Genomic DNA, 24,864 nt, shown 5'->3' with positions numbered 1-24,864 from the left:
TGTGGAATTTCGAATTTCCTCAAGTTGATAAGGCAAAATCAAATTAAGAATTTCTTGTTGAATTTTTCAATACTCCCTCTCAGCAAGAAAGGGATTATCAACCACCCCTATCATGCACTTATGTAATGTATTGGATTCTCACTATTGTTACTACTACTGCAACATCTAAAACTGAGAAGCATTAAAAAAACCATCGGATCAATCTGCAATTGTCTGCTGGGAGCTATCAAAACTTATATGCACTACTCAGTATCTGAATGACATTGATCCTCCTACTACTAAATACTATGGGCCCATGTATTAAGGGTAATTATCCATGAGACAAAAGCACCTCAATGGACCCTGCCTAATTTTCTAAAACTCTTGGACAAGGTCTTCACATCGCCCCACCTCACACTTGGAGGTATGGCTGCATCTTCTCCTTCTTCCAACTTAGCTCGAACTTTCCCCCTATTGGAGGTATCTGCTAGAGTGGATGTCTCCACTCTTCCTTTTTCCTGCCTCTCCATTTGTGGCTTCTCCACAACTTCACGAGGCTCCTTTTGAGGCTCCATTTTGAGAGATAAATCATGCTCCCTCTCAACCATAATATCTCAAATCCCTGCCTTGCTCCTAAAGGTTTTGCATGCATCTTCGACCTCAAGTGCATACAGGTTCTAATGTGAATCCTTCTTTGATAACATGTAGAAATTATGTGTATATTTGAAAATAATCATGAAATTTATTAAATCACAAGACTCAAGCCTACTCTACTCAGTTGCGAAATTCAATTCAGAAATTAGAAATCAAATCATAAAAATACAAGAATATTGACCACACATACACAAATATTTATCTATGGGAAAAAAAGCTGCTCGAAACCCCTTTAGCCTTGTGTTAATTAATCAAGTGAGTAATAGAAGCTATTACAATTGTTAGCTCAATGTCAGAGCTCATCCTACAAAAGCAATTTTATTCTCTCCTGTTGAATGACTGATCTTGGCTAGTACTTAACAAATTATCAAGCCCTCCAAGCTCCTATTTCCGTACATTTCTCCTCGATGAATTAGGCCACTATTAACTAGGATACTCCTCTAATTGATTGTGAAATTCCTAAGGATGGTCCACCTGACCTCATGCAACACCTGTACACTCAACTAGTTTATAACTGCCTTGGAAACTCCACCACCACTAGGGAACTCATATTATTTGCATGCAGGAGATAATTATTAGTTGATTAATTAGTTAACTAGATGATCTATGAGTTAAACTTATGTCCCACTACTTAACTGACGGCCCACTAGTTCTATTGACAATTATAACTAGTTTAACTGATTACAACTTAAATTAACTCAACCTAGGCTCCTAAATTTTAGGAATCGCTACATACAACTAAAATTCATGCGCCTAACTCAAATTAACTACGTTGTCTATATGATAAGTGCCATGTCACCTCAGTTAACTACTCCAAGCTGTCCGTTGATGTGGAATTTTGAATTTTGTCAATTTGACTAAGGAAAAATCAAATTAAGAATTTCTTACTGCATTTTTCAACACCAAGGGTTTGCAGTTTTATTCAGGTAGGTTCCCAGTTGAATTTTCCCTGCATTTCAAGGTTTTCACTGTGAAGTTTGAATCTTGATTCATGTGTAAGATACGAGTTTGACAATTTGTCTTGAAGGTTGTGAGTATAGGGTGGGTGCAAGTGGTATCTAATGGGTTAGATTTTAATGGGCCGGGTCCATGATTTCAGCCTACACATGGCATCCTTCCGTGGGAATAATTATATAGAGAGGTAAATTTTTAGATCTCGTAACCACCTTCTCATGAAAAATAGATGGAGAACCATCTCAGGACTTAGTTTGGCCCGGGAAAGGGCCATCTGAATTTTAAAGAACAAACTATGCATATAATGCCTCCGATATTGTGTTGGATTCGTGTATGCACATAACAACTCAATGTTTGAAAATGTTTTTTTTTCATTAAATACTCTCTAGTCTAGATATTTTTCTAATTGGTGCAATGGTTTAGTAACATTTTCAAGTAAATATCGTCATTTTCTCTTTGCAATGTTGGTCAACTTTGTCATTTTTCCATTGTTTAAACCTCTAATGAATTGTTGGCTTCGAGGTGCTCCATCTTTGGTCTTGAAGATGAATTTGGATGTTTAAATTTGTTTTCTGGTGAGTCTATAAGGTATTAGGCATTAAATTTGATAATTCACATGGTTGAAATAAATTAATTTCCATTTGGGAACTCCAACCGTAAGTAAGCTATTTTTCTTGATAAAATATTGTTGTTTTAACTCAAATATTATGGATCTGAATGTCTCGCATCCATATGATATTGAGAATTTCAAGCATTAAAAGAGGTTCTCAATTTTTTTTTTCCCTTCTCTGTTTAACTAGGTTTTTTGGCTTCACATTTGGCATTTAACCATAAAAAATCTCTCTGTATATCATTATGAAATTAAGTGTTCTTTAAATCAATGAGGATCATACATTTTAGTGGTCAAATTTGTGAGAAAGTAGTAAGCATTTTAGACTTGACAAAATTCTTTTTGTTTTAAATTTACTTATTTTATGTAGTTTATTTCCTTTTGCATCACATCTAACATTGAACTGTCAAAAATATCTTTTGTACATATAAGTTTCTTCTAAAGCTAGGTGCTTTTAAATTTTGAATATTTTTTGAAATTAATGAGAGCTAGGCATGACATTCGTCAATTTCCTAATCTTTTGTTTCAAATTAAGGTTATTTTCGATTTTACATATTAGATCTCAGTTTTTTTTGGAGTATTGTGTTGAATTAAAGGTTTTTTCCTTGCGTTATCTTGCTTTTGGTGTTTGAACAATCCTTGTTTTCCTTGGATTTATAGGCATGTCGACCGTAAGTAACCTTGACTCATTACAACCTTTTGGATTATAAGGCATGCATTAGTCAATTTCATAACAAAATACTTTATTGAAGGATTTTTCCTTTCAATAGTAGGATACATGTTCCTATTTTTTTTTTTTTGAAATGTGATATTTTGTTCTTCAGATCATTTAAAGATGGTTTTAAAACATATATGTAAGCATAGATGTTCATTATGTTAGTATTGTTTTAATTTGTGGACTGTGCATGCACCTGATCAAGGGATGTGCAATGGACCTCATGTGGAGGAGTGGGATTAATTTTAAGATTTTTCTGTGTTTATATAAAAAAAATTTATGAACATTCAATTTTTGTTGTAGTAATCATCTTTTACTGATGTATAGACTTTCCAGTCATTATGATATCATTTTATGGTCAAAAGCATATAAAACACAATTCTTCTAATGCAATTTCAACTCTTTTTGTTGTTTTAGAATCAATATGTACGCATATCAATCAATCATGGAATGAGATGTTAGTACCCTGTAAATCAATTGATGTGTCAAAAATTCTCCATTCAGTTATTAGGTAAATCCTCTGTGATATGGTTTTTAAGTGATAGTGTCCCCTAGTAAGTAAAAGTATACCAAATGAATTATTATTTTGGATGTTATGAATCTAGACACTCTGGATTATCTGTTGGGGTTTTAAGTAGTTTAACCTTCCGAAGTTTTTTGTGCTTTAACATTGTTGAGGGTTTTATCTTGTTAATTGATGCAGGTGATGCTAGAATTTTTATAAAAAAGGGTTATTTTATAGATTTCATGTTGGTCTTAAATGTTTTGAGGTCCAGTACATGTAGCTTGACTTGTCAAATATTGTTGTACCATCAAATATTTTGTTGGTAAGAAATTTGTCTTGTATTGGTGAATTTCTATGGCTTTGTTTTCGAACAGAAAAACTTGACTTCAAATTAACCATGAATATTAGGTGTTCTAGAAGCAAAAGCTAAATTATGTTCTTACTTGTGTCATAAAATCTAAGGGTTTGATCTATCTAAATTTATATTCGAAGATGTAGCAAAGTACACCAAAAGCTTGGAGATGTTTGAATTTCAATGCATGGTTGTCTCAGTTAAACCTTTAGCTATTTGTTTTCAATATTCACATCCTTTCTTTGGTGTCAAACAACCCTTAATGCTAGCACAAATATGCTACAATATATCTCTATTTTCTGTTAGGAAGAAACAAAATAGAGAATATAGTTCCCTTCTCAGACATCTGAAGATTAAAGCATTGGATGTTGCTCAACCTTTTGGTAATGAATCTAAGGAAAGTGAAGACTTTGAAACTAATAATCATTTGAAGATTGGTATAGTTGGATTTGTTAATTATGGGCAATTTCCTTAAAAAACTATGGTTAAGCAAGGTCATATAGTATTGGCTCATTCTATAACGAATCATGGGGAGGTTTCTCATAAGAGTTTGCTCGAAAAATGGGAGTTTCTTTCTTCAAGGATGCAAATGATTTTTTTGAAGAACATCATGATGTTATATTGCTATGTTCATATATTATATCAATAGAGTCTATATTGAGGTCATTTCCAACTCACAGGCTAAATAGGAACACATTATTTGCAGACGTCCTTTGCGTCAAAGAGTTTCCACGCAATCTATTTTTGTAGGTACTCCCTCCAGAATTTGATATATTGTGCACACGTCCTATGTTTGGGCCTAAAAGTGGGAAAGTTGGGTGGAGTGGTCTTTAATATGTCTATGAGAGGGATAGAATTGGGAAAGGATCAATAGAAGAACGTTGCTATAATTTTTTGTATATCTTTGTGAAAGAATGTTACAAGATGGTTGAGATGTCATGTGCTCAACATGATCGTTGTGCTGCTGAAAGTCAATTTATTACCCACACTATGGGGAGGATGTTAGGAAAGTTGAACTTGGGATCTACTCCAATTAATACTAAAGGTTATGAAACATTGCTCCAAATTGTTGAGAACACTCATGGAGACAATTTTGATCTTTATTATAGTTTATTTATGTACAACAACAATGCAACAGAGCAGTTGGAGAGATTGGACATGGATTTTGATGCTTTAAAGAAGCATCTTGTAGGGAAGTTGCACCAGATAGTTAGAAAACAATTATTTGAAGGAATTAGTCATGGGGAAGATTCTCAACAAATTTCATCATTTGCTAACATGCAAAATTCCCATCCTTTCACACAATTCTTTAGGTGATCAAGAAATAAAGCAGTTATCTAATAATGGAGTTAAGGAGTTTTCCCTACATTTCAGGGGTTTGCACTGTGTATTTTGAATCTTGATTCACGTGTAAGATATGAGTTTGTCAATTTGTCTTGAAGGTTGTGAGTATAGAGTGGGGTGCAAGTCGTCTCTAATGGGTTAAATTTTAATGGGCCAAGTCCATGATATCAGGATGTGCATGGAATCTTACCTTGGGAATAATTAGATAGAGAGATCAATGGACAAATCCCATAACCACCTCATCATGAAAAACAAATGGAGGACCATATTGGAGACTTGGTTTGGGGTGATCAATTGGCTAAATGTAAGTCCAACCCCCTATTTGATGTTCCATTTACTCGTTTGGAGATGGCTATAAGTTGTATATATTTGTATCTTTACTTGAAGTTAATTCACATTTTGATTTACTTGTTAGGGTACTTTTTATATCATTATTCATATTGTTTCCTGTATCCTGGGAGAGAAGTGTTGAAGAAAAATGTAATTAGGTTCAATATTTGTAAATGAAATTTTGATATATGTACTTTTTAAGAAAAAGAAATACTATTTTTGTAAATTAAATGAATCTGTTTCTTGTTCATTTCATAAGTTTGGAAAAAGTCAAAGAGTAAAAATCATATGTAAGAAGCTCTTCTTGAGTCTTCATGTAATGTATATGGGTCAACCTAGTGTCAAATAGCCCTCCAAGACAAGCACCATCCTCTAAAGAAGAAGACTACCAGTAAATGATGAAGAAATAGTCATATAACTGTCAAGTCGGCTCATAAAGGTGAGACACCAGTTTAGTGGTCATGTCGGCTTATTTATGGAGACTAACTACTATATATACCCCACTAAACTTCACAGAATAGTGGAATAGAAACTCAGACACCTCTGAGATTTCAAGCATCATGCAACTTCGGATAAGGAGCAAAAATATCTTCACATACACCTCTGAAGTCGTGGTCAAGCATAGTGGTATAGGGTCTCAAATGAGGTGCAGGAATACTAGTCTCTGCAACTTTGGTTATAACTACAGTACGTAATTACAGTGTGATCTTCTTGGTGGTATTACTCTCAACTATGTAGCTCTCAGTGCAGGAGGAGAATCACAGTCATGTTCTGGGCATAGTTATGATAATAAGGATCTCAGTGATATGCTCAACATGATCTCTAATCAAGTTATAGTCTTCATATAGTTGTAGAAGCTCGGTGATCTCACAGTGATTCATTCACATACTCAAAACAATCATAATTTCAGTAATATAGAATTCATGGTCTTTGTCATAATGAGGACAAGATCATGATCTTGGTGCACAATATAGAAACCTTGTTGACATGATGAAGATATCATGGAAGAATGAAGCAATGAAGAAGCAATAGTCATGACCTTGGAGCCTAAGTACATACCTTAAGACGATATCGGTACAGTTAAGACCTTGATGAAAGTGCAAAGATGTTACAACATAGTGAAGATCTTGATGATGACCTCAATGGTGTAGCAATGATGATTATCTCAACAGTGACAAAGAAGAGGATTGGTGTCTTGGTTTTAGAGTGGCATAGTAAGTCAAGGGTCATGGTCTTGGTGTTCGTCAGTTAGAATCTCTATAAGAAGAATTATGTGTGGGTTTTTCTCTCCAAGAGGGAGAGGTTTTAGCCGTAGGAGAATGCCAACATTTTGTGTTCTTGTCTCTTTGGTTTTGGTAGCTATTTGATGAAATAAGAAACACACATTCTAATATTTTCAAAGAGAAGATTGTGATAATAAAAAATTAAGAATGCCTCGCAAATAGTTATCATGTCAAGAAGAATCTAATTAACTACATCTACCCTAGATTCTTCAACATGGTTTCAAATCTATGGTTGTAGTCCAAGGAAGGGAATAAAAGAGGCATACAAAGATATTTATTTGAGAAACATCAAAGCAAGGTGGAGGGTTTGAAGGAGCAAGTCTACAACAAGCGAGTCTACAATAATACATGGAGCATCAACTTCATTTATTATAGTCATACACTCAACACATGTTTAGTTTGATGGAATGTATTAGTACCATTCCCAAGATCCTCACTTTTTGATCACTGAACCTTCTCTATGAAATAAATGACAATCTTAGCATAAATTATAGACTTGGGGATATAGATATGGTAGAACTGACCCAATGAGTGCCTCTCACAATCCAGGTTATGTGAGTGTCTTAATCTACTGCAACAAGGAAGTTTAAGTAATAAGACAGTATCTCTATACAGTACTACACACACTCTCCATATAGTGCCTCTCTACACAATTCGTATGTACAATGCATCACTGTCTCGAGACAGTGCCATTCCAATACACTTATCACAGCCCTAGATTTTGTCTATGATCTCAATGGAATAGTGCTTAGGTCAGAACATAAGTCTCTCTATCGTAGGTTGGATAATGCAAGATGTATGCACTTGCTGATACACTCAGAGGAATATAGAGTGTGATAAAATCCACTTGTGGAATAACAATATCACTAGCATGTCAACAATATTCTCAAATGTAGAAGTCGAAGATACCTTAAAAGATGAATTGGAAGTCAAGATGATCTCAAAACAGTATCGATGATATCAAGATAAAAAATGTCATGATGTTAGAACGTCCCCAAATAAATTTTGGTAAAAGGATACTGGTGGTTCATGATGGGCAGCTCAAGCAAAAGAAGCATCAAGGTGAATATCTCCTCTTCACATGCCAAGTAAGTATCTTTCATGTTTTTGGTTTAATGACTTTGTTTTGCATATAGAAATATTGGAGGATAGTCATAGTTCTCATGAAAAAGGTCCTTGTATATAATAAGGAAGATTATCATAATCCTCATAGAAAAGAGAAGTCATTAATATCTATGGGAAGGTATCAGAAGATCAAGTAGTGCTTGAATGTATCAAGAGACTCATAGGAATCATATGAAGCCACTCAAATGTCACCATATGCCAAAAGAGGAGACACAAAGAGAGATATATGAAATACTAGAAGATATTTTCTCTAAAATCGTGGTAAAGAAGGTCACATCACTTAGACCTACACAAAAATTTGGTCCACTAAAAACAAGCAATAGAGATATTTCCAAAGACCAATGATTTGGATGCCAAGAATATGGACACTACAAAAAGGATTGTCCTAAACTTAAAAAGGACAACAACAACAAAATAAAAAGGGAGGAAGCTCATGTAACTCAAGAAGTGAAAGAAGAAGACAAGAAGCAAAAGAAGGAAGATCCACCAGATCTCTACTATGACTAAGTGAACCTCTTTACTTAAAGTCTTCTTTAAAATTTTTGAGTAGTATATGAGCATGTAGAAATATAATAGAATGCATGGTTAAATATATCTTCTAGAATATAGGAGCATGGTGTAGATATAGCTCAAGATATTCATGTAGAAGGAGCATACCTAGTATAGGACCTCATCCATGATGAAAGAATAATTGGTCATGATTAAAATATTAAAAGGCCTCCATCATCAAGAAGAAGAAACATTTGTAGGATAAGGGTATTCAAGATCCTCTTATATAATCTTCAAAAGAAGGTTCATAAATAAGAGAAGATGTCTCATTGGGAGTCCCACTCATGGGATTTAAGAAAGGATGATATGCAGGCAAGAAAAGATGGAGAAAGAAAGGCTACACCAATCAAGGAGAACCATAAAATGAAGCCAAGATGATCAAATAAAAAACAAGACGAGGTATGTATGCATCAAAGTTTAAGTCATGTCATCATATATATTATTGAGTCATGGGAATAGTTCTATAGCATGATCAAGTATGAAAGAATCTCTTTCACCAATGACATGCTCAAAGGCATGTACTACAATGCAATAAAGGTCAACATAAAGAAGTGCTCCCATAAGGAGTATAAGTTGGTTGACTAATAAATCTAAGAATCTGAAGCAAATGAAGAAAGAGATCAAGCATGTGAAGAACACCATGGTCACACTATCTAATAGGATCCATTAAAAGATAGAAAGAAGGCATGAAAACTTTGACAAAGGAGGAAAAAGATCAAAGGACCCTTGACACCTATAAAGGCCTTGAAGATATCAAGATGCAGATAACTAATTCAACTCTACAAAGATGTCATGATGAAGAAGTAATCCAACAAAAACACTATTTGATGTTGAAGCAATGTCAGGATGAAGCCATGAAGGGCTACTAAATCAAAGTATGAGAACAAGAAAGTACAACTAAGCATCTATGTAAAAAGTATTCTGAAGCATATAAAAGATGACAAAGAAGTATCCAAATGACGAAAGAACTTGACATATATCAAGAAGGCCACCTTCCACATAAGGATAAATGACATGCAAGCCAGGAAGGAAAGTGATCGATGGTCGATGCCCTACCAAGAAGAATTTCAAACAAATACTTCATGACATCAAAGGAAAGAAGGAGATCAAGCAACTGAAGGACCCTTGAAGAAGAAGTTGTTGATGAATGGACAAGTCCCTAGCTAAGAGGGAGTTCTAAATAAGTTCCCAATTACAATGGATCTTGGGCAAGTTCGTTGTTAGAGGAAACCTGGGCATGTCTTCCTTAACTAAAGAGGAAGAGATAGACATAACATTCTTGTCTTCACTTCGGAAGAAATAATGGGAGGATTGGGTAATCATCTGGCATCCAAAACTCTTTAAGGATGTGTAGGGAATCCAAGATAAGAGTAGGCAAGAGGATCAGTATTCTTTGAGGGCTGGGGACCCAAGACAAGAATAGTCCTAGAAGGTCATACTCAGTGAACACCTGGGTGGGTATGTACCTTGAGAGACAATGACTAAGGTGTCTATAATTCATTGGTCTCACCAACATTGTGCTCTGATCTTATGAAATATAAAGGTGTTAGTCAAGGCCTTGATATGAACACTGTTGGTTAATATGATGTTATACAGATGGGTTACCAATCCGATTCTTCTTATGAGAAATTATTCAAATTGAGAATGACCAAGTACCATTGTAAATACCTCCTTAGTTAAGAGATAGCATTGAAGAAAAGTGTAACTAAGTTTGGTATTTGTAAATGCATTTTTGATCTTTGTACTTTTCAAGAAAAAGAAACATTATTTTTGTAAATTAAATGAATGAGTTTCTTGCTCATTTCATAAGTATGGAAAAAGTCAAAGAGTCAAATTCATATGTAATAAGCTCTTCTTGAGTCTTCATGTAATGTATATGGCTAAACCTAGTGTCAAATAGCCCTCCAAGACAACCACCATCCTCTAAAGAAGAAGATTACCAACTCACGATGAAGAAATAATCATATAACTGTCAAGTCAGCTCATAAAAGGTGACACGCCAGTTCAATGGTCATGTTGGCTTATTTATGAAGACTAACTACTATATATACCTCGTTGAACTTCGCAGAACAATGGAATAAAAACTCATACATCTTTGAGATTTCAGACATCTTTCAACTTCAGATAAGGAGAAAAAATATCTTTGCATACACCTCTGAAGTCTCAGTCAAGAACAGTGGTATAGGTTCTCGAATGAGGTGCAGGAATACTAGTCTTTGCAACTTCAGGTATAACTACACTACATAATTACAGTGTGATCTTCTCGATGGTAGTACTCTCAACTATGGAGCTCTCAGTGCAAGAGGAGAATCACAGTCATGTTCTGGATATAGTTATGATAATAAGGATCTTAGTGATACACTGAACATGCTCTACAACCAATTTACAGTCTTCATATAGTTGTATAAGCTCTGTGATCTCATAGTGATGCATTCACATACTCAACACATTCATAATTTCAGTAATATAACATTCATGGTTCTTGTCATAATGAGGACAATATCATGATCTCGGTGCATAATATAGAAACTTTGTTGACATGATGAAGATATCAAGTAAGAATGAAGCAATGAAGGAGAAACAATCATGAACTCGAGGAGCCTAGGTACAAACCTTAAGAAGATCTCGGTACAATTCAGACCTTGATGAAAGTGCAAAGATGTTACAACAACAATGAAGATCTTGATGATGACCTCAGTGGTGCAACAATGATGATTATCTCAAAAGTGACAAAGAAGAGGATTGGTGTCTTGGTCTTGGAGTGGCATAGTAAGTCAAGGGTCATGGTCTTGGTGTTCATCAATTGGAATCTATATAAGAAGAATTATGTGTGGCTTTTCCTCTCCAAGAGGGAGAGGTTTTGGCCCTGGTAGAATGCCAACATCTTGTGTTCTTGTCTCTTTGGTTTTGGTAGCTATTTGATGAAATAAGAAACACACATTCTAATAATATCAAAGAGAAGATTGTGCTAATAATAAAATTAAAAATGCCTTGCAAATAGTTATCAAGTCAAGAAGAATATAATTAAATAAATGTGCCCTAGATTCTTCAACAAGAATTGGTATGAGGGCCAAGGCACATTAACGAATTGAATCTTGATATGAGGCAATTGAGTTTTTTGAAGAACATGAAATAGTGTTTGTGGCCAAGTAAGTCAAGTTCTGAGGCAAGGAAAGGCATCCCAAGGCTAATCTCCTATCATTTTGAGCATGACTAAATGCACCCTTGTGGGTAACACACTCCTACAACATTCCTATAAGTAATCCAAAGTGATGATGAGGATTTCTCTAGAGATTGAAGCTCTTGAATCTCGGCTTCGGTAAGAGGATGAAAATTACAATAGACCAAAAGTGTTATGAAGTGCAGAATCGCAGATTCGGGTGTTGTGAAAGCATAGATAAACCTTGTGTAAGGTTTATAATTATGAATAACTGATCGACCTCTAGTTATGGTACCCCTATTCTCCTAATTGAGTTGTCTTTGTTTCTCGATTACTTCTAAGTCCTACATATATAAGTAATTTGACATTATTGGGGTTTTTTTTCATCATTTCCTTTTCTTCCTCTTAAGATTGAGATCCTCTACATTTGTCTTCTTCTAGTGATTCTTCGTGAACATATGGTTAGTGGAACTTGATTTCCTTACATGGGTTCCCAACCCCTATGATTTGATCGACATATGATCTTCGTGAACATTATGAATAGTTCGTATAAAATCATGTATATGAATTGAGGAACACCTTTAAAATTGTTGCTTTATGTAGAAATTAAGTCTAACTTGTAATATTTTTAGTATGTTTATGAGTCCATGACATGTTAGAATTGATCTATGTGAAAATTTCATTGTGCAGTTTGAACTATCATGTGTATGTTTGTGAGTCTGTGACATGCTAGAATTGAATCTATGTAAAAAAAATTCACATTATAATGCTTGACGTATATAAGTTGTATGTTTCATTCTTTGTTGAACTGTTTCACTTCAGCTTGGAGGGTTCACACCTTATGGGCCCTTTGAATGTTGTAGGTTTGTATAACATTGTTGTTGTGGGCCCTTAGGATTTGTATAGCAGGGATGTTGTGGGCCCTTAGAATTCGTTATGAATTCAAATTGGTTTTGCATTAGAATTGTTGGGAAAACATTAGAATTAGGTGAGCTACATCCATTTCCCTTAGAAATGGCTAACTAGTGTTGTCATGATTTTCCAAGTTGGATGGAACTGTGTGGTCAAGTAGATTTCCCTATCCTTCCCAGTGAATGCTTTTCATCACTCCACTAGTCCTCCAATTTCAAAAACTTACTCTAACAATGGTTTCTCCTATTCCAATAGATCAAGCTTGTGTATATTATATATTTTAGAGGATATTCCCACACACTCAGGTCCCAAGAAATGCTTGTAATTCTTGTGATCTAGAATGAAGGATGATTCTCAACATACAATTGAAAACTAGAAGACTATAAGCTCACTAGGGGAAGGACCAAGGAGCATTCATTTCAATAAAACTTAGATTAAAGGAGACCTTTGGCATTAATATTCCCCTAAAGTTGGAGTGAATCCAAGGAGGGGCCTCTTCGAGAACTTACAACAAACAAGAAACAATAAACCAAACACAATCCAAATTAAACTAACATGAATTCTTATCAAACCACATAGAGGTGGGATCCCAGCCTCCCATCAACACTTTCCAAGAAAAATGACTCTAACCCCACCTTAATTAGAGAAATTACTAGCCTCTAGTAATTTTTGTGGATTCATGGCTCTTAGCATGTAGATGACATACTTACCTCTCTTCTCATTGTAGGTTTTAACCCTATACAAAATTTACCTACAAATTAATTCTTAAAATAGAAAAAATAAACAAAGGCGAGAACATAAAACAAATATACACAAATATTTTGACTTCGATCCCAAAATCGGGATTACCAGATTGATTTTTCATTACATTCCTTTTAATGTAACAATACATATATATACATGCCGAAGCATTCATAAACCCTAATCCATTTACCCTAGATTAGAATATAACCATAGTTCCCTTGATCGGATATACAAAATACCATGGGCGAAAACCATCATGCCCAAAACCATGTGCAAAACCCATGCACAAAACCATGGGTAGGTCTGACAACCATCTTTAGGCCCGCCCCCCATACTTGGGTCTGCCTAACTAATATTGGGTCAGCATAATTTTAAATTTTATTTTTTTTCGTGGGGCACTACCCTGGACCCCATGTAGGGCGTCTACCATCCCCCTCGAAACCCCCCAATAGAGGGGGATGCCCCCCTCCCTGTGACTAGTCATGGAAAGAATATATCACACACCTAACATTTTCCCACTTGTTGTTTTCTTTCCACACATGGGGTCACAGGAGAGTTTAGTCATTGGTCCAGCCCTGCAATGCCCATTGTTTCTCTACACCAACAAACCTTCTCAGTGCTCACATGCTTCATCAATGCATCTACAACATTCTTCAAAGTGTCCACCTTTACCAGCAACACATTTTTCCTAAACCATATCCCTCACAGAGTGATATTGAACATCAATGTGCTTTGTCTTCGAATGATAACTCATACATTGGAATCAACACCTTCTCGATTGATGCCTAGGAACTCACAATGACAACTACACATGACATGGAAGCATTACTTCCAACAATAGGTAGGATTGGTTTCTTGAGTGAATTTCATTGTTGAGATATTTTCTCAACAACAATATATTAGTTTAGAAATTGTTGGATCTCATAAAGCACTATTTATGTGGCATATATTTGGGCTTTGTAGCTGAAAAATACAAATTGTTTTGAATAATTTGTGCACCAATGTCTATTTCTCAAAATTCCTTTTTGGTAGCAAAACTTATATGGGCCTGACTCCCTCAAGGTAGATAAATAGAATACCATGTTAGGGTGTTTAGTTTCTCTTTGTGTGAAGCTGGAGTGTTTTTTGTGAGGCTTAGTTTTTTTGTTCCTATGTTTTGTTTGAATTCGGGTTTGTGCCTTAAATGGTGAATGAAGGAGTCTAATAAATTGAAATATTTATTAAAATATCAATCTCTATGATCTAAGATAAGATTTAAAACACTTCTGAACCTTTTATATATAATTTAAAGGAATAATTTAATTTTATCTATTTTTTAGCTTTTTTATTTTATTTATTTATTTATTTTTTTTATTATATTTTTTTTTTTTATGAGTAATTCACCACATATGTGAAAACTGCAACCTATAAAAAGCGTGGTTGAACAAATTGACTTGCAGAAAACAAATGCATGTACGTTGTTATCGAGTGTTTTCCACTGGAATACGGTTATCAACTATGATCTGTTTGCAAGGTCTAACATTTGAAGATTTCTATGGACAAGTATGTATTGCATTCTAATTTTTATGCTTCAGATATGGCTAATGTGGATGTTGTTTTGGGATACCCTTGGATGGAAGAGGTGGGTACTATCAATATTAATGTGCAGAAGAAATTCCTGAAGCTCTAGTATAAAAAGAAAAAAATTACATTACAGGATATTTCCATCAATAAACAGGTAGAGTACATGGAGGCTGAAGCAGAAGATGTTCCAGGGACTCACTTATCAGATGATGAGCCAGTGATGGTAGACAATCAAACACAAACAGAGGCTGAAGCAGAAAAGGTTACAGGTGCTGATACATCAGAGGAGGGCTCAGTGGTTGAAGTCATATTGGAAAAGAAGACACCACAACGGGCACCACAGCAGGGTGAATTAAAGAAAAAGTCATTGTGGGTTAAAACTTCAACATATCATCACCCACATCACCCCGCAAGACAACCATCAAGATGGCAACCAATTAGCCACATGGACAACAACCCCCGCAGGACAGATAGAGAGGAGCGAAGATCCACCTACTACACATCAACACAGAAGAGCTACCACAGTCAACTTCCATCTCAAGCGAGAAAGACCGAGGGTTCACCTTTCTCTTGGATGGCTAGATGCACGTGCATGGTACCAGTGGACTACTCTTTTGAGTAGATCTTATTATTTGTGTTCTTCCCATGTTTCGGGGACGAAACATGCTAAGGGGGGTGGAATGTTATATACCTAGGGGGGATAATATGGGGTACCAAGGGAGGTACCCAAGGCAATAATGTAATAATGGGATGGGCCATAGTAATAAATAAGGTGGTTAACCCATATCATGTAAGGGACCACAAGTAGTTAGTAATAATGTAATGGGCCCATGGTATTAGTTGATGGTATGAGGGAACCATGGTAATGACCCATGGTATTGTATGTATGAGGCCTATATAGAGGCTAGAGACTCCATGTCAAGGAAGAATGTCAAGGATTATTGTATGAACAGGCATATGGCTTATGGAGTGTTCTCCTTCCTTGAGTGAATGTATGGTGTTGCCCTACCTTAAGGGTTTGATCAATAAAGAATCATTTCATATTATTTCTGGGTTTATTTGCATTATCTTATACTTTCATATCAGATCTATAATATTTTTGGGTTAGATCTATAACATTTTTAATACTGATGAGGGAGATTGCATAGCATTAGCAAGTTTTCCCAACATTCAGATCATAAAATGCCTTTGGTTGTGACATAGTGTATCATTCTAAACTTTCTAGTGTTATAATGTAATCACTTCGAGGAAAAGTTTGTCATTGTGCAACATAATGCATGTTTCCAAACTTGTCTTTAGTGTGAGGAAGGGAAAAATTTTAAATTTGTATTGTGTAAAGTGGTTTAATAATGAGGGCAAGTTAGAATCACAGAAAGTGAAAGGATGGCTATTTCTTCATCTACCAGTGACCAAAATACATAGAAGTTTCTAAACAGTCATAATCATTATGTTTGGAAAACTTGCAAAGAGTTCAAGAGGAACTGTGAACAATAAAAATATGGATGATCCGCCAAGTTGAGAAAATGTATTTATTCAATATGGTTTTGGAATATTATAATGTAAAGGGGGTCTTGATTTAAATGGATTTCATTGACAACATTATCGAAGAATAAGTCAGTAGCAAGATGTTGTTGGATTTTTCGGCTTGCCTTGTATATACTAATGGTTGATTCGATGGTAATTTGTTGTCACATCTCACAATTCCATAATACAATTCCATAATTTTTTATCTCCATTTTATCATATGTTATTGTGGCAATGCCTTCATTGGTTAAGCATGTTTAGTTATGTTCACAATTAACTATTGTTAACTAATAGTGACTATGTTTAAGTATGATGATTGAATTCGGTTAGTTTTGGTTATAAATGGTTGAATATGGATGATGAGAGTTGAACATGGATAATGATGGGTGATTATACAACAACACGTTGATGGGTTGACGATGGTTGACTATTATAGACAATTGTTGATTATGGTTTATTATAGTTCATAACAATTATGTATGATTGATTGTAGATTAAGTATGGTTATGTTTGGTGATTATGGTAAATTATAATTGATTATGGTTGAAATTGTTTGAATATGGTAAAATATATGTTGGGGAAATGTGATTACCTATCATTTAATTTGTCGGGGGTTTCGTAAACTTGTGAAGCATGCGTGCACTGTATGTGTTAGAAATTGTCTTTCAGTTTAGATCAATCTAACTACAAAATAACGAAAACCAATTCATCTAATCTATGAAATCAAATAATGAAAATGAAATTCAACTAACCTGTGAAATAAAAAACAACTAATGTATACTTGGTTACTCCAGCATTCAATTATGAAGTTTTACCTTCTTGAGATGATGTGTAAGAAACTATTTATACTTTAACTTCCAATGTCCTAGAAAATCAAGTAAAGTGTGCAGAAAATAACTCAGTAATTGCATGTATTAAATATTCAACCATTCAATCTTGAAATATGATTAAATCAATTCCTTAGAATGATCTTTAGGAATATCAGTTAATGCAATTAAATGAGGATCTTAAAAGCAAATATAAAAGCACAAAAAAAGTAAAGCTCAATGATTGCACAGGTTGAACATTCAATCACCCAATTTAAAGTCACCTTCTTGGCCTGACCCTTTATTCAATTTTACAATGAATTGATAGGTTGATCTAAGAAACTAAATAATAGAACATGAAAGGAAACTAAATAACTATGATCCCTTGCCTCAAACTTAATCCAATTAGAAAATACATAAATCTTCCCTATTGAAATGTTTTTAGAAATGCAAAGATTACACAGTAATTCTAAAACTAATACTAAGAAATCAAATGAAATTTAATCTATAAAAGCAATTAAATATCACAATCATTAGATGGCCATTCCAATGGTGTATGAGGATGGAAAGTGAAGAAGCTCCATATGCAAGCAAAACTAAATCTTCAAATCTCCAAGTATAAGCTCCAAATTCTCTATCAAAAACATGAGCATTTCTCCAGCTTTACACATGCATTTCAAAGGAGAAGGCTCTCCTATTTATAAAAAAACATAAGAAGCTACCCTATTTAATGAAGATCCACTAAAATCTCATATAGTTACAACCAAATAGCTCATAATGAGACACATATCCCCTAAGTGTCTCATAGAGTTCTAATCCAAATAAGAAATGATGAGACACCTCATAGAGTTACAATCCAAATAAGACACATATCCTTCTTTGACCTTTATCTAAATATCCTTTGAAGGGAATTCGAATTTGAGCATTGGAGGCCACATAAGGGTGCCTTGGAAGCTTCCAAATGACCTACACATGTCATGAAACTCAAGCCACATATATAGATACATGAAACCATGTTAATTTCCTAGTTTTTAATCATAAATTCACTTTAAACACATAAAATAAATAACTTTGGTAAATGAGGATCCTAACCCATATATTTATGAAAATGGTGGCTAATGAAAGGTTATATGGTTATGGAGTTGCGACATGTGAGTGAAATTGTGGCGATAAAGGTGAAAGTGGATGTCATTTTGAAGACATTTTGGAGGCCCAACATACCCCCAACTAGAGTAATTGCATGTCCTCATGCAAATATTGCATTAATTCCTTTGATTTGCTCGCAACAACTTTGCTTTTGAATGAGCTTGGCTTATATCATATGTCCTTAAACTTTTCATTTGACAGTTTTATTTATTTTTGTAAAGTATTCCTTGTCATACATTGAATTGCAACATGTTTGGTTGGTTCTTGTGTTTCAGCCAAATTCTAATTGGTATTGGTTCTTGTGTTCAATACCTTGTTTCTTTTTGTTGCAACAAAATTCATTGAACATATTTAAGAATGCATCTTTAAAATCAGCCATATAGTGTGCTCATAATTTAGGCATTATTTGCAAATCATATAAGTTTTTGAACCATAATGCAATCATAAGTGATTAGGAAAAGTATGTTAGGATGAAATGAAAATGTGTGATGGTGTATGATGTATGAATATGAAATGATGTCCCTTCCCCCCAACTAAAGATATGACAATGTGAAAGAGGAAGTGAGGAATTTCCCAAAGTTACAATTTTAGTATTTTAAGGAATTGCATGACTAAAAATTAGAAAACCACATACCTTCACTTACCTTCAATGTGCATGAGTTATGGAAATTGAAGAGTGTGGCTGCTTCTGGATCATGGAATGAAATGTAGAATTCATCTGCTTCTTGGTTGCATAAATGGTGGATGAGGTTGTGAAGTGGATTCTTTATTTCTACTGCTAAATCTATTGTATCTGCTGCAAAATGCTGAAATGATATAGTCTTCAATCGTTATAAAACTGATGGTACAACTCTAGTCATGCGAATAAATGTGTCGGTGTCGAGCATGAAGAGAGGTCATTGGATTACCGACCATTGATGAATGTCGTTAACCAATGCGAGGCAAACTCGCCATTAATGTCAACGAGTGCCAAGGTACCTAAGTACATCTTGCAAAGGGCGAATAAATGAGCCGATGTTGAGCCACTTGCAAGATCCAATGATTAAGGGACATTGATGTATTCCCATGATTGTTGGCGAGAGAGCCTGTCATTAAGGCATACAAGCCTCAAGGTACTAATGAGGACTCTAGCCTTGGACCTAGATAATGTGTCGATGTCGATAGGCCAAGGCTTGTTAGAAGGAAGGCCTTAAGGAATCCTCCATCATCTAACGCGAGCATGAAACAATGATTTTGAAGGGCTATGAATGGAAAAATTTGTAGTGGATCAAGGTTTATTTAACAGAAAGGAAAATGACAAGTGAATGGAAAGTAAAAGGACAAATCAGCATGTAAGCGAGCTGAATGTCTTTATGAAAATGGGTTATGAGTTAGTGAAAGCAAGGCAGGAAAATATAGTTTCTATGAATAAAAATGAGTAGTGAAGGAAAATGAGATGAGAATTTTATTGACTCGCTTAGTGAAATGCAATGCAACTACAAAGGAAATGAGATGAAGGTTTTATTAACTGAAGGAGTATAGATGCAATGGAAACACTGGCATCTGAAAAAGGCTTGCAACTGCTGGATCTGATATGCATTAGCATGTGCTCATCCATTGATGTTTCATCTCTGTTGCTACTCTGACCATTTTCTTGTGAAATAAATGTCGTCTTTGAGAGACACTATTTGCTTATGGTCATCTGTTCTTCCTCCTGGAACCTGCAAAAACTAGTACTTCTTCTCCAATGGATTGTAAGGTTATCAAAATAGAGAGGTGATCAATCTCTCTGTTAATGACATTTACATAAAAAAAAAAATAAGAATCGGTACTATTAAACAAGTTCATGAAAGAAAACCAAAAGAGTTTATACCTGTGTCGAAAGTAGTGCCTCAAGTTACCTGTTGTTTCTTTTCAGCAATTTCTTCATTATTTTTCTCGTTTCAAAATCTTAAAATAGCTTCCGCATTTTGTAGATCTCGTTGAGATCTTTCCAACGACACTTGAATCATCGAATTCCGATGTCGTATGAGAAAGTTAGACTGTTTTGAAATTTTTATGAAACAATGAAAATTGTCATGTAAAATGTGGCATGGGAACATGATGCTACAGTGAAAGATGATGTAAGCAGATGAAATGGCATGTTGATCATGAATTTCTGGTTAGAAATAAAAATGAGATAAAAAACATATAGTTTTTTACATTTAATTTATTTTTATAGGATTACATTATTTTTTAAATTTCACTAGTTAATAACATGTCTACGATGTTTTTATGTAATTATAAAGTCCATTTATTTCGTGAGATATATATTATTCCCGCTTCATTTTATTATAAAGTAAACAGAATAACAAATATATGATATAGAACACATTTCATTTCCTATCCATAAGTGAGATTGTTTGAAAACAAAGGAAATGTTGTTCCTATTAAAATTCCAGCACCAGATCCAATTGCATGGATTTGGCTTCCGTTAGGGTTTATAAAAATCTAATATATTATCATATAATAAATATCTAAAGTGAATATTAAAAATGAATCATATAATAAATCTCTAAGTGAATATTAAAAATGTCATCTTAAAATTCCAAGACCATCAACATGAATTACAAACATTTGGTTTCAGTTAGGGTTTTTAAAAATCTAGTATATTATAATATAATAAATCTCTAAAGTGAATATTAAAAATGTCATTTTAATATAGAATAATTTTTGCAGAATATAATATAGAAAAAATATAAAGCAAAATATGAAACTGTTAAAAAAAATATTTTCTTGGGAATAGCAATTGAGAGCCTGTCTCCCCAACTCTATACATTTCTTTCCACATATAGCTGATTAGTACCATTTTTGGTTGTGTTTTCAATTTTTGTAAACTATGAATCAATGAGTCTCAAGCATTACTTAATATATCAACAGCACCAATATGTTTAAATCACTCTGGATGCAATCACATTGTAAGGGAAAGGATGAATTAATTCTTATTTAAGCTTTTAAAGTGATAAACCCCGAAGAATGAAAGGTGAGATCATATTACATCCTATAAGTAAATCATTTTAGCTACAATCATATTGTAAGAGAAAGGATGAATTAATTCTTCTTTAAGCTTTTATGGTGAGAAACCACAAAGAATGAAAGGTGATAGCTGTGAAAAATTATTATTTAATATAATTTTATGGCCCACGCCTTTTCTTTTTTTTCCTATTCGAATACCTCACCTCACCATAGAAATTAACCAATTAATCGAAAGCCTAGAAATCCTGTGATCTCATTCTGTAATTCCTTTTTCCATGCAAAGTTTGGTTCCAATCCATGTGAGTTTCCTATTCCTCGGACCTCATTTAAAATTCCTCGATGGGAGTTTCCTATTAGTTTTCCCTTGTTCCAAGGTTGTTCCACTGCAGCCCCCTTGAGGCCTTCCTATAAACCCTCTTCATTTCACGTGGAAGCTCTCCAACACAACTACCCTCCTTCACGGGCACTTTCACAAAGGTAGCTCACTGCAATGACTGCAAAAAAAAAATAAAATTATCAACCTTAAAGCTTCAATCCTTCTTGACCCATATTTTAATTTCATGTGATAATTATCAACCATAAAGCTTCAATCCTTCCAAATCCTTGTTACCCTTTCATGGGATATGGAAATGAACTAGCATCCTAGATAATTTCAAAAATAACCATAATTATGAAGCTAAAATTCTGATACTTCATGTTTTTTTTCTATTAACTTAATATGAAATGAAATAGTAGGTGAGATTGCAAACAATTGTAAACCCTAAAGCCTTAATCCTCTTGACCATTTTTTTTATTTAACTTAATATAAAATGAAATAGCAATCGAGATCATTGCAACCATACCCAAAAAAAAATTAAAAAATCAACCCTAAATCTTCATTTCTTCGTGACCTTTCTTTCCATTTAACATAATATAAATGAAATAAAGAAAAGACGGTTAATCTTTACCTAAACATTGTCCTCCATAATTGTTCCCCAAATAAAGAGGTACCTTACTCACACACTTTGATATCGCTCTACTACAATAGACATAAAAATGCTTAACAAACCTCACTCCCATCCTCCAGAACATCAAGATGCTAAGAAGTTTAGAAAAAAAAATGAACAGAGAGAAATGAAAAATAAACAACAATGTAAATACAAAACATGAACCATCAGCAGTTCAAACCTGCTTAGAGATAAATGAAAAAAAAATTGCTCAAAATAAAAGAAATGGCAACATTCCAAACAATATAAACGTACACATTAAATCAACCATTGCAATTCGACTTAAAACTTGAGAAACTTATAAAGAGGAAAATTTGGTTACCATTGCTAGGCTAATGTTCTCAAAGCCATCTCCACCTCCCTCTCAAAAATCAGCATTCAGAAATGTGAAATGTACTTACTAAGGAGGGAGAGCGCCACTATTCCTTCATTCAAGCTGCTACAGTATAGGGTGAAATTCAAGAGCTTATAATGCACACACAAAGTAATGGTCATAACCCTAGGTCACAATTCAACTTTAACCAAGTTCATAATTCAAAACTCATAACTTTATTTGCAATCTATCTTTGCAATTTCTAAATACATGACTATTTTATGTTATATCTCATTTTAAAATTTATATATATATATATATAAACAAATATAGAAAACTTTATTCAAATCTCATTAAAAATTTTGAACCCAATCTAAGATTAACTAACCCAAACCAAAATTCAAACCATGTAACTTAGCTGGATACTTGGGTCCATAAGTGATGTTGAGGGTGATGAGATTTAACATGATTCTGCTGGCACCAAGCAAAATTTGGCATTCTTGAGCTAACCATGTCAATGATAAACCAAAGAATCAAACCAAGATCACAAGATTTTGTGGTACATACAAAGCAAACTCACCTACTTGTTGCTATGAACTCCTCATTGTACGAGAATAGTGTGCCTACACTAGGAACAATCACTAGGAGAGAGGCAGAAATGAACCTACAAAATAAACTAGTCCACATCTATAATCATGTTTTCTTAGATGCATCTCTATATGAGCAGAAGGCATTCTATTTGTCTCTAGATCAACAACTAACCTCATGAAGATTAGGTTAATTATATTTTGTGGGAATACAATGTGTCTAATTGGAAAGGATAACTTAAGGGAATTTTTTTCCAAGTTGGAAGGGAACTTGGAACCTATCTCACAGGGTGAGACTATTTTGATTTTGTATTGAGATGTAGCCATTAAAAATATATTCAAGTTCCTTTGCAAATGGGAAGATAAGGAATATGGTGATAATATGGAGGAGAGATTTAAGCACATTTAAGGCTAGCCAAAATTCATATATGATTCACAATACAACATCTCAATATGAGATCTAAACTTGTTAGGAAATTTACATTAGTGATAATGTTATCATATCAACTTCTAAATTCTTAGTAATACTATTGAAAATAAAATGAATTTAGATATATACTTTTACTTCCATTTTTTTATATAGAAAAGATTTTAATGGTTTAAGTCAAAATTAGTTTAGATATATACTTTTACTTCCTTTCTTTACATAGAAAAGATTTTAATGGTTTAAGTTTGTAGCATTTTGAAGATTAAAATTGAAATATGTTTATAGTTTTTTTAAAGGAAATTAGAACTTAGGTCACAATACAAGTAGAATAAGAAATGAGTTAATATTGAGAGGGTGTGTAAGATTTATAATTAAAATAATTTTAAAAATAATAGTAATTAATAAGAATAGAGAAACAAAATTATCAATAATATAGTAAGAGGTAGAGTACACATTCACAGAATTAGAAGGGAGTAGAGATTAATTATTTGAAGTAATCTTATGTAAGAGTAATATAAATAAATAAAGTGCATGGTAAAAAAAATAGAAAAGGGGAATGGATTGAAATCATTAATAAACTTTGAAAAATTATGTACAATATAATTAAAAACCCATAATAATAGAATAGAGAAAATGAAAAGCAAATTAATAATATATTATTATCTCCCCATAAAATAAAATTATAGAAAACATGATGAAGCTATATATAAACTAGCACAACAAAAAAGAAACCAAAAGAATAACTATTATACTGTTATTTCATCTAGATAATCAATTAACAAAATAAATTTCACATGACAAAGCAATTGATAGAATATTCCAAGGAACATGTACCTCAAAGGAATTCTAAATGAACATATTATTTTGAGATAGATCACTACCATAAAAAACAGAGTAAAGAATTTCTCTGAAAGGGAAACAAAAGAGGCATTGAGCAATGTCAGAGAGCAGAGCTAGGAGGCCATTAAATTCACTATCAAAATAATTGAAAAAAGAGATAGATTTAATTAAGGGATAAATGTAGTATTCAAAAGCAAAAATAAAATAGATTTGAGTCATTCAAGTCAATAATTTGGGCATGCTACTCCTCTCCCACCTCTTCTTATTAAGTTGTACACATAGAATCCATAATTGGAACACTCTCCTCTCCTCCCACCTCTACCTTGTTTAAGTTTCAGTTAGAATTTTATTTTCTTTTTTTTCTCTACATTTATCCCTACCTATTTGAATCAATTATTTTCTTTTTTTTTCTCTATTGTTGCCCCTACCTATTTGAATCAATTGAAGTAGTTTATCATTCTC

At 33.8% G+C, this 24,864-nt stretch overlaps 1 pseudogene; it reads left to right on the top strand.

Moving 5' to 3' along the window:
- The first annotated feature begins 3,938 nt into the window (after window positions 1-3,938).
- On the top strand, window positions 3,939-5,165 carry LOC149165494 (arogenate dehydrogenase 2, chloroplastic pseudogene; annotated as a pseudogene).
- Window positions 5,166-24,864: the final 19,699 nt, after the last annotated feature.

The sequence above is a fragment of the Pinus tabuliformis genome, chromosome 5_1, assembly GCF_031772625.1.
Source record: "Pinus tabuliformis cultivar Carrire ecotype Pingquan chromosome 5_1, CPIR1, whole genome shotgun sequence".
NCBI classification, from domain to species: domain Eukaryota; kingdom Viridiplantae; phylum Streptophyta; class Pinopsida; order Pinales; family Pinaceae; genus Pinus; species Pinus tabuliformis.
The sequence above is the reverse complement of the archived record's forward strand: the minus strand, read 5'-3'. Positions and strand labels throughout refer to the sequence as shown.